Consider the following 18,659-nt stretch of genomic DNA (forward strand, 5'->3'; position numbering starts at 1 on the left):
CAGTCACTTATGAATAGAGACAAGATTGCAGTTGGAGACATTGCCAAAAAGAGGACGTGGCAACCAAAAGTGGAGGTTGCCTATTGAAGATCATGAAAAAAATTTAGAAATTATAGGGAGGATCCAGATTATATGTACCAAGAGCTTTAAGTTCACTTGTCATGTTTGAACAAGTAAATTATATTAGATAGGTCTTATTTTGATAAACTCATATATATATAATTTAGATATTTCTAGACATGTGTAGCAATTTGGATAACTTGTGGAAGTTTAGTTTTGTTGATGCATTTATTTTACTTTTTAAACGTTGATTTTACATGTTTTATTCTTAAATTAAATATTTTGTGTCTATGCATTGAACATGTATACATATTGATTTTAATTTTTAATTTTATTTGTGTATGGATTCATTTCATTACATGTTGTCTTAAGGGGTCATTTAAACACATGTATGGATTCATTTATATTTGTACACATGCATGGATTCATTTTATTCATCTATGTATTCATTTAATTTATATTTACACATGTATAGTTTCATTTAATTATGTTGTATATATAGTTACGCATGTATATATAGTTACACAGGTAGCTTGAATTTTCAATGTGTGAATCACCTATTAAATCATCTTTAAATGTATGTATACATGTACCGATTCATTTATAGATATGCATGATCCAAGAGATCATATATCTATATATATATGTTGTCTTAAGGGGTCTTAAGGGGATATTTGTGTCATGGATTCATTTATATTTTTACACATGCATGCATTTGTTTTATTCATCTATGCATTCATTCAATTTATATTTACACATGTATGGTTTCATTTAATTATTTTTTATGGATTCATTTAATTATGTTGTTGTAAGGTGTTTTAAGTGGTCTTGAGGGGATTTAAGGGGATATTTGTGTCATGGATATAATTTCATTAAATTTAAATATATAGATATAATTTCATTAAATTATAATATATAGATATAAGTTCATTAAATTTTTGAAGTTCATTAAACATACATAAACACTTAACTAAAATGAACAACTAAATTAAATTTTAACGACTAAATTTGTATGCTTAAGGGGATTTAACTAAAATGATCAACTAATTATGTTGTCTTAAGGTGTTTTAAGTGGTCTTAAGGGGATTTAAGGGGATATTTGTGTCATTGATTCTTTTATATTTTTACACATGCATGGATTCATTTTATTCATCTATGTGCATTCATTTAATTTATATTTACACATATATTGTTTCATTTAATTATATTGTTTGGATTCATATAATTATGTTGTCCTAACATGTTTTAAGTGGTCTTAAGGGGATTTAAGGGGATATTTGTGTCATGGATATAAGTTCATTAAATTTAAATATATAGATATAAGTTCATTAAATATTTGAAGTAAGTTCATTAAATATGTACATAAACACTTAACTAAAATGAACAACTAAATTAAATTTTAATGACTAAATTTGTTTAACAATGAACAACTAAAATATACATAAACACTTAACTTTCACATACACATACAATTAACTAGAACACTTAACTAAATTCAAATGACTTAGAGATTCTATCATTTAAACACTTAACTTTCAAAAATGTAATCTATATATATATAAATGTGCAAAGTAGTATGAAATGTAGATCTATCTAACACATACACATATATGTCTATCTATCACATGTACACATGTATTAAATGTCTAGTACGCATACACATATGAAATACGGAAAATAAATATCTAGTACACATACACATATGAAATGTGTACAGTACACATGTATGAAATGTCTAGTACGCATGTACAAATATGAAATGTCTAGAAAATGTGTGCACATGCACACACACACACACACACACACACACACACACACACACACACACACACACACACACACACACACACACACACACACACACACACACACACACACACACACACACACACACACATATATATATATATAAACAATGGGTCACTCGGGGCCCTGTCCTGAACCATGTTTTGATCCATGCGCCTGCAATAGAGTATGCATGCATAAAATCATACATTAAATATTTAATTCATGTCCGAAGGGGTGCACATGTGTCGTATGGGGCCTTGTGTGGTCCTAAGGGGTCACCCATGTGTTAGAATGCATGCGTGACCCCTTAGGACCTCATAAGACCCCTTGAGACACCATTTGGTCTTATGTGGTCCTAATAGGTCCTAAGGGGTGCACATGTGTCGTAAGGGGCCTTGTGTGGTCCTAAGGGGTCACCCATGTGTTAGAACACATGCGTGACCCCTTGGGACCACATAAGACCCTTTGCAACACCATTTGGTCTTATGTGGTCCTAATAGGTCCTAAGGGGTGCACATGTGTCGTGAGGGACCTTGTGTGGTCTTAAGGGGGCACCCATGTGTGATCCCTTAGGACCACATAAGACCCCTTGCGACACCATTTGGTATTATGTGGTCCTAATAGGTCCTAAGGGGTGCACATGTGTTGTAAGGGGCCTTGTGTGGTCCTAAGGGGTCACCCATGTGTTAGAACACATGTGTGACCCCTTAGGACCACATAAGACCCATTGCTATACCATTTGGTCTTATGTGGTCCTAATAGGTCCTAAGGGGTGTACATGTGTCGTAAGGGGTCTTGTGTGGTCCTAAGGGGTGTACATGTGTCGTAAGGGGTCTTGTGTGGTCCTAAGGGGTCACCCATGTGTTAGAACACATGCGTGACCCCTTAGGACCACATAAGACCCCTTGCAACACCATTTGGTCTTATGTGGTCCTAATAGGTCCCAAGGGGTACACATGTCATAAGGGGCCTTGTGTGGTCCTAAGGGGTCACTCATGTGTTACAACACATGTGTGACCTCTTAGGACCACATAAGACCCCTTGCAACACCATTGGGTCTTATGTGGTCCAATTAGGTCCTAAGGGGTCACCCATGTGTTAGAACACATGCATGACCCCTTAGGACCACATAAGACCCCTTGGTCTTATGTGGTCCTAGTAGGTCCTAAGGGGTGCACATGTGTCGTAAGGAGCCTTGTGTGGTCCTAAGAGGTCACCCATGTGTTAGAACACATGCGTGACCCGTTAGGACCACATAAGACCCCTTGCGACACCATTTGGTCTTATGTGGTCCTAATAGGTCCTAAGGGATGCACAAGTGTCGTAAGGGGCCTTGTGTGGTCCCAAGGGGTCACCCATGTGTTAGAACACATGCGTGACTATGAGATTTTTCCAAGATCAAGGGCACAATGAAAAGCATAAAGAGAGACAATAGAATGACAAGAACAAACTGTATTCTCATCAATATACAAATGATCAACTAGATTAACCAATACAATGAATATGGGTTTGCTTATATAGGCAAGGCCATATGGATATGTGAGCACACAATCATGACATGTGGGTCAATGAGAAACAAGGGTAGGTAAGAAATACTAGGGGTAGGTAGGAGAAATAATATAATAGTCCACAAGAGGTGGATGACCCACCGAATGTGGAGTGTAATAGCAAAATAAGACCACAAAAGGTGGAATTTCTCCTACAAGTTATATTCCTATGTGCACACTTCCCTAAGTGTCTTCCAAACCATGAAAAGATGCATTATCCTAAATTAACTTAGTTATAGTGTAATAATATCCATGATGATTAATTATTTACACCAACATCCCCCCTTAAGTGCAACTTAGGGGAATGAAGACTCAAGTCAACAATGCAAGATGAGTCCCAGCTACTAGGCTATGATAGCTACCCATGTACAATTTGCAAATGCAAGCAAAACTATGCAACGAAATATCTCACAAATGGAGAAAGGGAGAAACCCAGTGGAAATAAACTCCCCCCCAAAAGAGAGAGAAATGTACAAAAGACTCTCAAAGAAGAAGGACAAAACCTCAAAGAGGAAAAAATCCCCCCCATATGGGAGGAAGGAGAAGTCAGTTGACCCCCCTAATGAGACATCTTGCACCCCCAAGAGAGCTCGCAACTGCTAGAACTTACTCTCGGTGAAAGGTTTGGTGAATATGTTTGCAACCTACTCTGCTGTAGGACAATACTGCAAATCAATGACCTACTCTTGAATCAACTCTCAGATAAAGTGCATATGGATCTTGATGTGTTTGGTCCGCTAATGCTGGACCAGGTTCTTCAAGATTGCAATAGCACTCTGGTTGTTGCAATGTAGAACTATCGGTTGTGGATTAGTGAACTCAAACTCTATGAGAATCTGTTGAAGCCAAATGGTCTCAGTCACTATGTTAACAACTCCTCAATAAGCCTTAGTCAAAGAGAGAGCAATAGCATGCTGCTTCTTGCTCTACCAACAAATGGGGCCTGAACCAAGGTGAAAACTGTAACCGAAAGTAGACTTAGGATCATCAAGCTCACCAACCCAATTAGAGTCTATGTAACTGTAGCGTCCTAAAATTGTGACACTTGCAATTTCGACCGCATTTGGGTCTTCACGATGGCGACGCAACACTGAACCTGAATGGAGACCCCGAAACTTGTCCACAACATCAAAAACTGCATTTTTCCAGCACCCTGCCTGATCCCTCCTTGCACCCTGCTGTCCCGGGAGGTGGGACCAGAGCGCCCAGCGCCCTGGTCCCTGGCCCTATTTTGGGCCCGGTCTCCTATGGGGCTTTGGGTCTTTATGTTTGCAATTTGGAAAATAGTACTTCCTGGTCGGCCCAAGGTCGGAAAAATCAGTCTTTTAACCCTAATTGACAAGTATATAAATGACATTTCCTCTCCCATTTTGAGGGGGGAAGGACATATGTGTACAAGACGTGGAAACGATATTCAAGCATTCAAGCATTTCCTTCAAGCAATTGATCATTCTAAGTCTCCATTCAAGGCTAAGTGTTGTATTCAAGACAAGGATTCAACCATTGAAGAGGAGATCACATATCACATACAACATACAACATACAACAACATCTACACCTTCACATGTAAGAATACAAACATTCTTACAACAAGGTACTAGTACTTGTTTTACATTACAAACATTTACATTTACAGCAATTTCTCATTTCTTGGTTAATTCCAAAACCGGGGTTTGACCTAAAGGCAAACCCCTCATCCCTAACCCCCCAATCGTCTTCGCTTTTCTGTGTGTAGGTTGCAGGTATGCGGCTGAAATTGAAGATATGGAATCCTTGTGCAGAGACGAACAGATCCCCCTTCGTTTCGTGGATTTTTCGAAGGACCGTGTGCACGCCGGGCGCCATCGTCTCGTCAACTTTTGCTCAAATTTGCAGGACAACGCCGTCTCGACATTTTACTGCTAATTCCAGGTCCGCAGCTTCATCCTATATCCCTAACTCAGTTTATAAGCGAATCTTTCTCACTTTCTATGCATTCCTAGCTTAATCATTCTATCCACATTCTTTACAAAAGAGGGTATCCTTGCTATCACAACCCTTGAAACTCATATAGAATCCAATCTCGCATTGCGTGGGATTGGATCTTGTGGTTTTCAACCCCTCTTTTGAATGTAAAGTCTCCCCTAAGTGAAAACCATCAACCCTAGTGACTCTCCCTTCCCTCTCCTCGGAGCTGGGGAGGGGAGAACGCCTGGGGTTCGATTTTTCCGCTTTACATTTTGGTGAACCCAACGTGAACATCCTTTCTGATTATTCATGGTTAGATCTGAAAATTGGATGCCTTGATTACATTTCCATGTTTGACCTTTTGCAAAATTTTAGAGGTTAATTGCATAAAAACCCTAAATTTTCTTTTTAGTAATTGAGCTTGTGAAATGTTTAATTGTTAATGCTTGTTTCAGATCTGCCCTTCTATTACAAATTATCAATTCATATTTGTGGTTTAATTTTGAAAATTAAGTGGTTAAGTGTCAAAACCCTAATTTTTGAAACCCTCTTGATTCAACCTTTGTCCAACAATTTCACTGATCAAAACATCTCCAAATCAGCTGTAACTTTGGATTCCGCAATAAAATCATAATATCTTTCATCCCTGAAAATTTGGAAAAAAGTTGCGAGGACTGTGTGCACTCCGAGCGCCATCGTCCCCAACATTTTTTCCAAAATTTCGGGAGCTAGATCTTACTATTTTTTTCTGCTAAAATCCAGAATTTTGGCTGATTTCATCAATTCTAACACTTTCAAAATTACAGTCAAAGTTGGTCTAGCGATTGCTTGGTTTAAGGCTTCTAATCATTCAAAAATTGTTGAAACTAAAATTCATGTCAAAATTGTGTTTCTTACTATCCTAAATCTGAAAAGTGTGTTGGCATTCATTCGAAATTTCAGTGCTTTATTCAAATTCTTGCAATTTGTGACTTTTGAAATTAAGTGCTTAATTACAATGACTTTGATTTCTGCTTTCAAAATTGAATTTTGCGTGAAATCGAGTCAGTTTTTAAAATTCAAAACTTGCATTGCTTTTGTTATTCCCTCTAAAATCATAAAATCCAAAATTTCAGTTTCCCTCTCTTTTTCAAAATTCAAATTTTGCATTTTTCGACAATCTTGGTAGGGTTCAATTTTGAGATTGCAACTTTAATTTGGCCTATCTACAGATCATAAAATCACTCAATTTTTTCAGATTAGCTTTAAAATCATCATAACTTTCATCCCTGCAAATTTCGAAAAAAGTTGCGAGGACCGTGTGCACCCCGAGCGCCACGGTCCCTGACATTTTTTTCGAAATTTCGGGAGATTGTCGTGATTGCATTTAACAGCTTAAATCTAGAAGATTGGCTGATTTTACTGAAATTTGCTACCTCTAAAATTCAAAATCTTCTCTCTTTCCTTAGTGCATGAGTTTTACAGCAATAAGTCCTACTTACACTATTCCTGTTAGACGAAGCCTTAGAATTAAGCCTTTCCAAAGTTTAATTACCGAGGAGATGGAACCTAATTTGAATAGCCTTTTTAACGAGGACATGGGTAATTCCTCTAATCCTCTTAATGATGAAGAAGCTCTCCATGAGGTTTCTGTAGAACAACTTTCAAAATTGGATAACCAATTTGATGATTTTCGACAATGGATGTCTCAAGAATACCCCGATAGTCAAGCTCTTCCTTTAATTGAGGGTCTAAAACGTATGCTTCAAAGTGATAAGAATGGAATTGATATTTTGCGTGGTATTGCACACATTGTGGATTCGAATGTGATGCCTATGAAGAGTTGTGCCGAAACCTTAGGTTATACACAACCTCCTACTCAAGTCAATCATTCTATTCCTTTGACGACTCCTATTGCTAGTATACCTACTTTTACATCAAACATAATGACTACTTCAATACAAGACATTCCTCCTATGATCACCAGTCATGGGGGCAATCCCTCTTCTTCAATTAACCCTATTCCTTCATTCAATCCAACTTCTTCATTCATTCCTTCAATAAGTGTCCCTATTACATCTCCACAAATGAACATGACACAAGGGGGCAATTCATTTAATCATTCCATTCCTCCTTGTAGTGTTCCTCCTTTTCAATCATCTCCTATGACTAACTATCATAGTGTCCCGCCACCTTACTCTCTACCTTCTTTCAATAACATAACACCTCCATCTCAATCTAACACATCTAATATGAATTCTTTGACTAAAGCGACCATTAACAATCTTGCACAAACTGTCTCTTCTTTACAGCAACAAATTGCCTCTATGAATCAATCTAAGTTTAGTGTGCCCACATTTGATGTTGCGAGCCCACTTTCTCTTGACATTGTTCGAGCTATTCCCCCTAAACATGTTGAAATTCCGCATTTGGAGCTTTATAATGGTAAGGGTGATCCTCTAACACATGTTAAGACCTTTCAAACAATATGTACTGATTTTGCTTATGACCAAAGGTTGCTTGTAAAACTGTTTACTAGAACATTAAGAGATAAAGCCCTACAATGGTATTGCTCATTGTCTTCCTATTCTATTTCTTCTTTCGAACAACTTGAAAATGCTTTCATTCAATAGTTTCAAAACAATATAAGTCCTAAGGTTACTTTGATTGATTTAATGCATTGTAAACAAGGTTTTAAAGAAAAAGTGACTGATTTCATTGGTAGATATAAGCATTTGTATGCTCAAATTTATTTTCCAGTGCCTGACAATGATATTCAAAGAATCTTTATTTCTAATTTACAAAAAGATATTCGAGATAAACTTCTGTTTTCTGAGTTTACTTCTTTCCAACAGTTGTGTGCAACTCTTCACAATTATCAACTGACTATGAGTCAAATGGAACAATCACATCCTATGGCTCCGAGTGATAAGGGTGATGGTAGTCAACAACCATTTGGGAAGTTTAAACCGAACAGAGAGTCCATTAAATTCAATGAAAACATCATCAACAACAATGTGAATGCAGCATCAGGTGTGCCTCCTATTTTTAAGCTTTTCAAGAAAGAAAGAAAGTTTACTCCTTTGAATGAATCATTGCATAGTATTATGAATAAGTTATTGGAACAAAATGTGCTTACTCTTCCTCCTATAAGGCAAATAGATCCTGAAAAGATTAACTCACCCTATTTTGATAACAAATCTTTTTGTCAATTTCATCCTCAACCTGGGCATGATACTGAAAAATGTTTTTCTTTAAAGGGTAAAATTCAAGATTTGATTGATAATAATACTATCTCTGTTTCTGGAGTGAATGATAAAGGCAATACATCTGTAGCTCCTCCTAATCAAAATCTTCAGATTTTCACTGATCCATTACCTTCTCATACCTCTAATGCGATTGAGACTAATGATTCCTCTTTCTCATCTGATGGTCTTGTGTCTATGACTCCGAATGTGATTAACTTTGTAGAGCAGCAAGAAAACCCTAAAGAACCTTCCATCACATTTGATTCTAGTGAAACTATCAGGGCACTTGATGGTCCTTTATACATAGTTGCAAAAGTCAAGAACACACCTTGCCGTGGAGTGCTTATTGATCCTTCGTGCATGGTTAATGTTATTACTGAAGAATTTCTTTTTACTTTGCAATTGAATCAAGTGATCTATGACAAAACAGATGTGGTTGTGAAATTATTTGATGCATTTTCTTCTCCTACAATTGGTTCTATTACATTACCCATTGAGGTCCATAACAAATCCATTGATGTGGACTTTGCTATTATTCCATCATCCGAACAATTTCGTGTGAAGCTAGGCTATCCTTGGCTATCTTCCATGAAAGCTATTACGTCTCCTATTCACAAGTGTTTGAAATTTCCCCATAATGGTGAAGTTGTTACTATCAATCATAGTCTCTTTAAACTAGCTGAAAGAACTTCTAGCGTTCCTATTGATTATTTTTGGCCTAAACAATTCCAATCTCTTCCTCCGCGAAGTGATCATCTTTTCAAATCTTATCAAAAGTGGAAAAAAGACATGATCCTATCTCTAAGCGAACCTAGAACACCCAAACTTGACATTCCTATCATTCTTGAGAAGGAAGTTCTTCCTTTGAAAGATAAAACTAATGTCTTTCCTCAAGAAGATTCCCAACCCATCCCTATGGATGTGACTATGTCTATGTCTAATAAACCTTCTAAAGGTAGACCTATACCTCCTCGTAATGATGGACTTGGTCTCCTTCCTAAACCGAATATTCCTCCCTTATATGGAATAGTTCCTCCTCCTTCCTCTTATGGAGAGAAGAGACCTTCCTCTTCTCCTATTGTTCAGCCTAAGAGACCACAACCTAAACACCCAAGTGATAAGGATGAGAACATTCCTCCTCCTCAATCTTCTCAACTTCCTACTAAGACTAGAAGAAATCGTTCTGCACATGAATGCCGATGAAAGCGTCGTCTTAGAGCTCAGGCAGCTGCCTCTCAAACTTTGCAATCCCCAAAAACACCTTCAACAAGCATTATTCCATTTTCTCCTCAGCCGGAAATTGAGCCAAAATCTCCTAAACATAAGATGCATGACGGTCTTGATCCTGTGCGAGTTAAAGATCCTATTTTTATAAATCTTGATGATGATATAGATGAAAATATTACTCCTGTTCATTCTGATAGTGAATATGAATATGTTGATGTTAATAACCATCTATCTAACGAATTTTCTAAAGCACTTATCCTAGCTCCTAGACAAGAACAACGTGGCTTGGAACATGAACATAGCCCTTGTTTGGACCTTGTGATAGCTCCATCTGCTGTGTTGGATGTTCCTCCTCTAGCGTGTTCCCTACCTTCTCGAAATATTGATCAACAAGATCGGGGGGTAGATGACGTGCTAGACTAGTTTCATTAGCATAGCAGATTCTCTCCTCCTCTCTTTTGTTACTTCTTCTATGTGTTATTCTCATTCTTCTATTTGTTGTCCTTAGTGTTGTCTACTTGAGGACGATGCAAAACATTGAGATCTCTTTTGGTCTCTCTCATGTTGACTCAAAAGACACGTGTTCCCTTCTTCTAGGTGACATTCCTTGATTGGGGAATGAAGAACAATTATGCATACATACATATCATATACATGAATTATCATACAGCATACTGACCCCGAGGAAAGCGAAGTCACCTTGTGCTTTGTGTTTTGTGTCTATTATCCTTGGGCTTATCTCACACTTGGGGGCTAAATCCTTGCGATAACGTGCTCCTTTCTCATTTCTTATATGTATCACTACCTTAAAGCAATCACCCCCAGTGAGGCGTGTGCGATCGCTTTAACATAGGGGGGCATACATCCCATTCATATCTTTTCAAGATACTTGAAAATTTCTTGACAAATTTAGCTTTGCCTTGAAAATTTTTGATATCTTTCTTGCATGACTCATAGTGAGGGAACCTTACTACTGACAGTCATGGTTCTCCCTCGTGATCTTCCCTTTTACTTTGTCAATCGAAGTTGTAAGATCCTTAGTCCACTGGGGGCTTGGTGTATCTTGCCTCCTTGACGTGGTGAAAGTTTTTCAATGTTGTTTCCTTGTACTTTACCGGAAGTATAAGCGTATGCTTGTACTCCCACTAAAGTGGGGGCTAAATGTAGCGTCCTAAAATTGTGACACGTGCAATTTCGATCGCATTTGGGTCTTCACGATGGCGATGCAACACTAAACCTAAATGGAGACCCCGAAACTTGTCCACAACATCAAAAACTGCATTTTTCCAGCACCCTGCCTGATCCCTCCTTGCACCCTGCTGTCCCGGGAGGTGGGACTAGTAGGTAAGAAATACTAGGGGTAGTTAGGAGAAATAATATAATATTCCACAAGAGTTGGATGACCCACTGAATGCAGAGTGCAACACCAAAATAAGACCACAAAAGGTGTAATTTCTCCTACAAGCTATATCTCTATGTTCACACTTCCCTAAGTGTCTCATATCCAAACTATGAAGAGATGCATTATCCTAAGTTAACTTAAGTAAAGTGTAATAATATCCATGATGAATAATTATTTACACCAATAGTGACCCCTTAGGACCACATAAGACCCCTTGCGACACTATTTGGTCTTATGTGGTCCTAATAGGTCCTAAGGGGTGCATGTGTTGTAAGGGGCCTTGTGTGGTCCTAAGGGGTCACCCATGTGTTAGACACACATGTATGACCCCTTAGGACCACATTAGACCCCTTGTGACACCATTTGGTCTTATGCGATCCTAATAGGTCCTTGTGAGATTTTGCCAAGATCAAGGGCACAATGAAAAGTATAAAAATAGAGACAAAAGAATGACAAGAACAAATTGTATTCTCATCAATATGAAAATGATCATTTTGATTCACCAATACAATGAATATAGGCCTTCTTATATAGGCAAGGCCATATGGATGTATGAGCACACAATTATAACATGTGGCTCAATGAGAAACAAGGGTAGGTAAGAAATACTAGGGGTAGGTAGGAGAAATAATATAATATTCCACAAGAGGTGGATGACCCACCGAATGTGGAGTGTAACAACAAAACAAGACCACAAAAGGTGGAATTTCTCCTACAAGCTCTATCCCTATGTGCACACTTCCCTAAGTGTCTCAAATCCAAACTACAAAGAAATGCATTATCCTAAGTTAACTTAAGTAAAGTGTAATAATATCCATAATGAATATTTATTTACACCAACACCCCCCCTTAAGTGCAACTTAGGGGAATGAAGACTCAAGTCAACAATGCAAGATGGGTCCTAGCTACTAGGCCATGATAGGTACCCATGCACAATATGCAAATGCAAGAAAAACTATGCAATGCAATCTCTCACAAACGGAGAAAGGAGAAAACCTAGTGGGAAAAAACTCCCCCCCAAAAGAGAGATGAAAGTACAAAAGACTCTCAAAGAAGGACAAAACCTCAAAGAGGAAAAAGTCCCCCCCATAAGAGACGAAGGAGAAGTCAGTTGACCCCCCTAATGACACATCTTGCACCCCTAAGAGAGCTCACAACTGCTGGAACTTACTCTCAGTGAAAGGTTTGGTGAATATGTTTGCAACCTGCTCCGCTATAGGACAATATTGCAAATCAATGACCTGCTCCTGAATCAACTCTCAGATATAGTGCATATGGATCTCGATGTGTTTGGTCCGCTGATGTTGGACCGAGTTCTTCGAGATAACAATAGCACTCTGATTGTCACAATGTAGAATTGTCGGTCATGGAGTGGTGAACCAAAACTCTGTGAGAATCTACTGAAGCCAAATGGTCTCAGTCGTTGCATTAATAGTGCCTCGATACTCAGCCTCAATCGAAGAAAGAGCAATAGCATACTGCTTCTTGCTCTGCCAACAAATGGGGCCTGAACCAAGTTGAAAACTGTAACCAGAAGTAGATTTATGATCATCAAGATCGCCAGCCCAATCAAAATCTGTGTAACCAACCAAGCGAAGTCCTGTGCCTATTGCATAGTGAATCCCATAGTGATGTGTACCCTGGATGTAATGAAGGATGTGTTTGGCGACTTTCCAATGAAGCTCATGTGGTTCCTGCATGAAGCGGGAAACCATGCCAACTACAAATGAAATATCAGGGCGTGTATGGGTCAAGTAGATGAGACTACTCACAAGCTGACGATACAAAGTGGCATCAACTGGTGGAGAAGAACACTGAGCCTCAAGATTGACTCCTGAAAGAAAGGGAGTCGAGGCAGGCTTACAATCAGCCATATGAAAGTGTGCAAGTAGATCAAGAGCATACTTGGGTTGCGATAGTGTAATCCCGAAAGGTGACTGTGAAATCTCTATCCTGAGAAAGTAGTGCAAAAGACCCAATTCAGTCATAGCAAATCTGTCATGCAAAGCAGATTTGACCTTGCTAATGATGGATGTGGTACTCCCTGTAATGATCAAATCATCAACATAAAGCATAAGTATCAAGTGAGAGTCATCCTATCGCAAAATATAGACATTTGGATCAGTATGACACCTGGTGAACCCTATTGAGAGAAGAAAGGATTCCATCTTGGCATACCAAGCCCTGGGGGCCTACTTAAGGCCATAGAGAGATTTCCTAAGTCTGCAAACCAAGGAAGTATCCTGGATGAAACCCTGTGGCTGCTCCATATAAATCTCCTCATCAAGGTCACCATGAAGAAAAGAACTCTTCACATCCATCCGATGTACAACCCAACCATGAGTTGCAGCAATAGCAAGTGTCAAGTGAATGGAGTTCATCTTGGCTATGGGCGCAAAGGTCTCAGTATAGTCAACACCTGCAACCTGAGAGAAACCTTTTGCTACAAGCCGAGCCTTATACTTATCCACACTACCATCTATAGCATACTTGGTCTGATAGATCCACTTACATCGAACCATCTTTCTCCCCTTAGGGAGATGGACTAAATCCCATGTGTTGTTCCTCATCAAGGAACTATACTCTTCCTCCATAGCTTGGTCCCACTCAGGAACCCATGATGCTTCCCGAAATGTCTGTGGATCAGAAGCGGTAGCAATGAATGCATGTGGAAGATCCTAATGTTGTGATCGATTCCTCCGTGTATTTGAAGGATCCCCAACAAGAGAACCCGTGCACTCAAGTGTCTGTCAAGCCCAATGAGGTATAGGTGGAGGTGGAGAATGAGGCTCCTCAACTGCAAGTGGACCCTATGGAGGTGTAACCTTGCGAGTCGGAGTTGAAGGAGTCTCATCATCTGAATCACTAGCATCACTATCCACAATGGAGGAAGGTGGAGGAGGTAGAGAGGCTGAGATAGGAGAGCTTTCCTCAAAGTGAACACTCCTCTCAATGAACACCTCATGTGTCTCAGGATCCATCAATCTATATGCCTTAACACCCTCAGGATATCCAACAACTATGCAAGGCCGACTCTAAGGTTCCAATGCCTTGCATTTTTGTGGAGGTATGCGAGCCCATGCTGGACACCTAAAGACTCTGAAATGTCTCACAATCGGTTTCCTACTAGCCCAAGCCTCAAAAGGAGTAATACCTTGCAAAGCTTTGTGAGGAACCCGATTCTAGATGTGTGTGGCACAACTGATAGCCTCGGCCCAAAAAGCGGGATCAAGAGAACATGCATGAATCATACAGCTAGCCATTTCTTTGAGAGTTCTATTCTTGCATTCTGCAACTCCGTTCTACTGTGGAGTGTATGCTACAGAATGCTGAAGTTCAATCCCCTCAAATGTACAAAAATCCTCAAGTCTTTTGTTCACATATTCCCTTCCATGATTTGTACGAATAATATTGACTACTTTCTGAGATTGCCTCTCCCCACGAGTCTTGAAGTCCTGAAATCTGTCAAATACTTCACTCTTTTAAATAAATAAGTAGACCCAAGTGAAGCAGGAGTAGTCATCAATGAAGGTGAGGACATATAGTGGGAGAATGAATAAAGCCTTGAGCTGTCATTGACTTGTCCCACTGCTACAAAGGCATCAAGTGTGTGTCAAGCCCAATGAGGTCTAGGTGGAGGTGGAGATAGGAGACCTTTCCTCAAAGTGAACACTCCTCTCAATGAACACCTCATGTGTCTCAGGATCCATCAATCTATATGCCTTAACACCCTCAAGATATCCAACAAAAATACAAAGCGTACTCTGAGGTTCTAATGCCTTGCACTTTTGTGGAGGAATGCGAGCCCATGCTAGACACCCAAAGAGTCTGAAATGTCTCACAATCAGTTTCCTACCAGCCCAAGCCTTAAAAGGAGTAATACCTTGCAAAGCTTTGTGAGGATCCCAATATTGGATGTGTGTGGCACAACTGATAGCCTCTTCCTAAAAGGTGGGATCAAGAGAACGTGCATGTATCATATAGCTAGCCATTTCCTTGAGAGTTCTATTCTTGTGCTCTACAGCTCCATTCTACTGTGGAGTGTATGCAACATAATGTTGAAGATCAATCCCCTCAAATGTACAAAAATCCTCAAGTCTTTTGTTCACCTATTCCCTTCCCTGATTTGTATGAATAATCTTGACCACTTTCCGAGATTGCCTCTCCCCACGAGTCTTGAAGTCCTGAAATCTATCAAATACTTCACTCTTATAAATAAATAAGTAGACCCAAGTGAAGCGGGAGTAGTCATCAATGAAGGTGAGGACATATAGTGGGAGAATGAATAAAGCCTTGAGCTGTCATTGACTTGTCCCACTGCTATGAAGGCATCATCATCAAGTTCCTTTACCACAACTAAATTAGGTGTAAACTCAACCTTTTTCCCATTCCCATAGTGAGTGATCTGGTAGATTGAGAGAAGGTTGGTATACAAGCTAGGAACATAGAGAAAATTTTCGAATGTTCCATCATCCATGTCAACTGAACCTTTCCCTTCAACCTCTACTTGTGTATCATCACCTATGTAAATGTGAGGTACCTTAGATGGCTCCAATGAAGAAAATTGCTCCTTTGTAGAACCCATGTGATATGAGGCACCTGAGTTAAGTATCCACTGTTGTGAAGAAGCTATTGTAGCCACAAATGCTTGCCCTTTTACCTTAGATCGTGAGGAAGAGGAAGGATATGAATCCTTCTTTGTGTAGGTGGATGGCAAGTTGATGTTGTTTTTCTTAAGAAGATTTATCAACTCATCAACTTGCCTGGTGTTGCATCGATGCTCGTCATGACCATACTTTTCGCAATATGCACAAGTTGGTTTATCCTTCTTCGGTGGAGTCCCCTTCTTCGAAGAGGATGAAAAATAGCCTTGTGATGGAGAGGATGATTTTCCTTTTTCCTATTGTGGCTTTGACTTAGAGTGCTTCTTCTTGTTGTTGGAATCTTTGCCTTGACTTCCTTGATTCCCTTGATTAGCCACCAAAGCCTTGGACTTTGAAGACTTGAGAAACCCCATGTTCAACAACTTAGATTGTTCCAATAGCAACATTTCTGTGAAAGCATCAAATGAAGGCATAATATAGGAACTCCCCACTGTCAAACAATGAGTTTAGAAGCTTGAAACAAATGCTACATATTCTAGTGCAAGTTTGTCCAACAAGTTGAATATCAACTGAGCATCCTTTTTGTTAATTCCACAATCCTTAAGCTTTTCTCTTATCTCATTTGCTTTGGTGACATAATCTTGGATTGTATCAAAAATATTGGGATCCAAGTTGGTGAGCTCATTGTCAATCTTGTAACCTTTGATTTTATCAACTTGACCATACAATTTCTGAAACATATCCCAAGCCTCTTTGATTGTAGTACACTTCTCAATGTGAAAAATGAGGTCATCTAATACATACTTACGCAAAGTTCCAAGAGCCATGCAATTCTTAGTGAGCCATTCTAACTGAGCATTAGGATCAACCTTAGGATTAGGTGGTGTTGCAATTGTTCCATCTATGTAATGCGTGAGACCTTTTTCCATTAATTTGCTCCATACTTTAATTTTCCAAGATGCATAATTATGTGGAGTTAAAGGTGGAAATTTATGCGGACTCATTGCAACAAAAATGAAAGAGCACAAGGAAAGAGAGGCACAATCACACAAGACACTCCACCAAATTCACTCAATCAAAGAACCCCCCCCTAAAAAATGATGATTTGGCACTTTATACTTAGTGCATGTACAATGGGCCACTTGCAAAAAATGGCAAAGTGGACTTCTGATTTCAACTTTACAACTGCCTTAATAAGGCCAAAGGAGACTCAAACTAATAATTCAAGTGATCTAAACTAAGATCCAAGAAAATTACAAGTACCAAATACGCCAAAAAAGATCAATATCTAAAAGTACAATATCCACTCAAAATATATGAAAAATGATCATAGATAATGAAATTAGATGGAAAAATATGCACTTAAAAAAAAATGACACCTGAAAAGGAGGTCGTATGAGCTCAAACGAAGCCTTTGAAGTTGCAAAATTGAGGAATGGATAGAAACAACTAAGAGAATCTGAAAATTCTAAAAAACCTGTGTACCAAAATTATAAAATAACCACACCATTGTGAAGAGCATGAAAAATTATCCCAAATAAAAAAAAATTACACCCAAAAAGGAGCAAAATTGAGCAAGTTATGAGGCTCCAAAGTTGACCCAAAAATACAAACTACCTAACGAAGATTGGTCTAAAAGTTTTCAAAAAATGTTGACTAGGCGCTGATTGAGCACTAACTAGGTGCTAATTGTGTGCTGCTGACTGGGCAGAAAATGTTGTTGTGGTAGCTGACTAGGTTTGCGGGTGATGTGGCAGGCAGAGGTGGGCTCGGTGGGAGGCAAGGCCGCCGGGGTAGTGGTGGCTACCGGAGTGGCTGGCGGGATGACGTGGTGATTGTTGCTGCACGGAAACTGCCTTGACCTACAACAACCTTGCAGTTAGTACGGTGGGGGCAGAAGGGGGGGAGGGTCTATGGACCCCCAAACAAATATCTATATATATATATATATATATATATAATTTATTTATTTATAATGCCCTTTTTTTTTCTAGAAAATGAAAAAAGAATTTTCAGAAATAATTTTTTTTTCAAATTCGAAAATTCCATACCGTACCACCCAAATTAGGCAAAAAAATTCTCTACACCCAAAATTCAACTTTCACCAAAATAGGTCGAGTTTATACTCGATATTTTATGAAAATAGCCTCCTGGACGCAATGGTGAGGTCAAAAACTCTCTAAGGTGCCTCCAAATGTGCATTGCCTCAGATAAAAAAATAGAAGCCTTCTAAGATGTCTCCCAAAACTAATCAATGAAGCCCCAATGGATTTGATACCATGTGAGATTTTGCCAAGATCAAGGGCACAATGAAAATCATAAAGAGATAACAATAGAATTACAAGAAAAAACTTCATTCTCATCAATATACAAATGATCAACCGGATTAACCAATACAATGAATATGGGCCTGTTTATATAGGCAAGGCCATATGGATATGTGAGCACACAATCATGACATGTGGCTCAATGAGAAACAAGGGTAGGTAAGAAATACTAGGGGTAGTTAGGAGAAATAATATAATATTCCACAAGAGTTGGATGACCCACTGAATGCAGAGTGCAACACCAAAATAAGACCACAAAAGGTGTAATTTCTCCTACAAGCTATATCTCTATGTTCACACTTCCCTAAGTGTCTCATATCCAAACTATGAAGAGATGCATTATCCTAAGTTAACTTAAGTAAAGTGTAATAATATCCATGATGAATAATTATTTACACCAATAGTGACCCCTTAGGACCACATAAGACCCCTTGCGACACTATTTGGTCTTATGTGGTCCTAATAGGTCCTAAGGGGTGCATGTGTTGTAAGGGGCCTTGTGTGGTCCTAAGGGGTCACCCATGTGTTAG

This window comes from Cryptomeria japonica, chromosome 8 (genome assembly GCF_030272615.1).
Source record: "Cryptomeria japonica chromosome 8, Sugi_1.0, whole genome shotgun sequence".
Classification (NCBI taxonomy): Eukaryota; Viridiplantae; Streptophyta; class Pinopsida; order Cupressales; family Cupressaceae; genus Cryptomeria; species Cryptomeria japonica.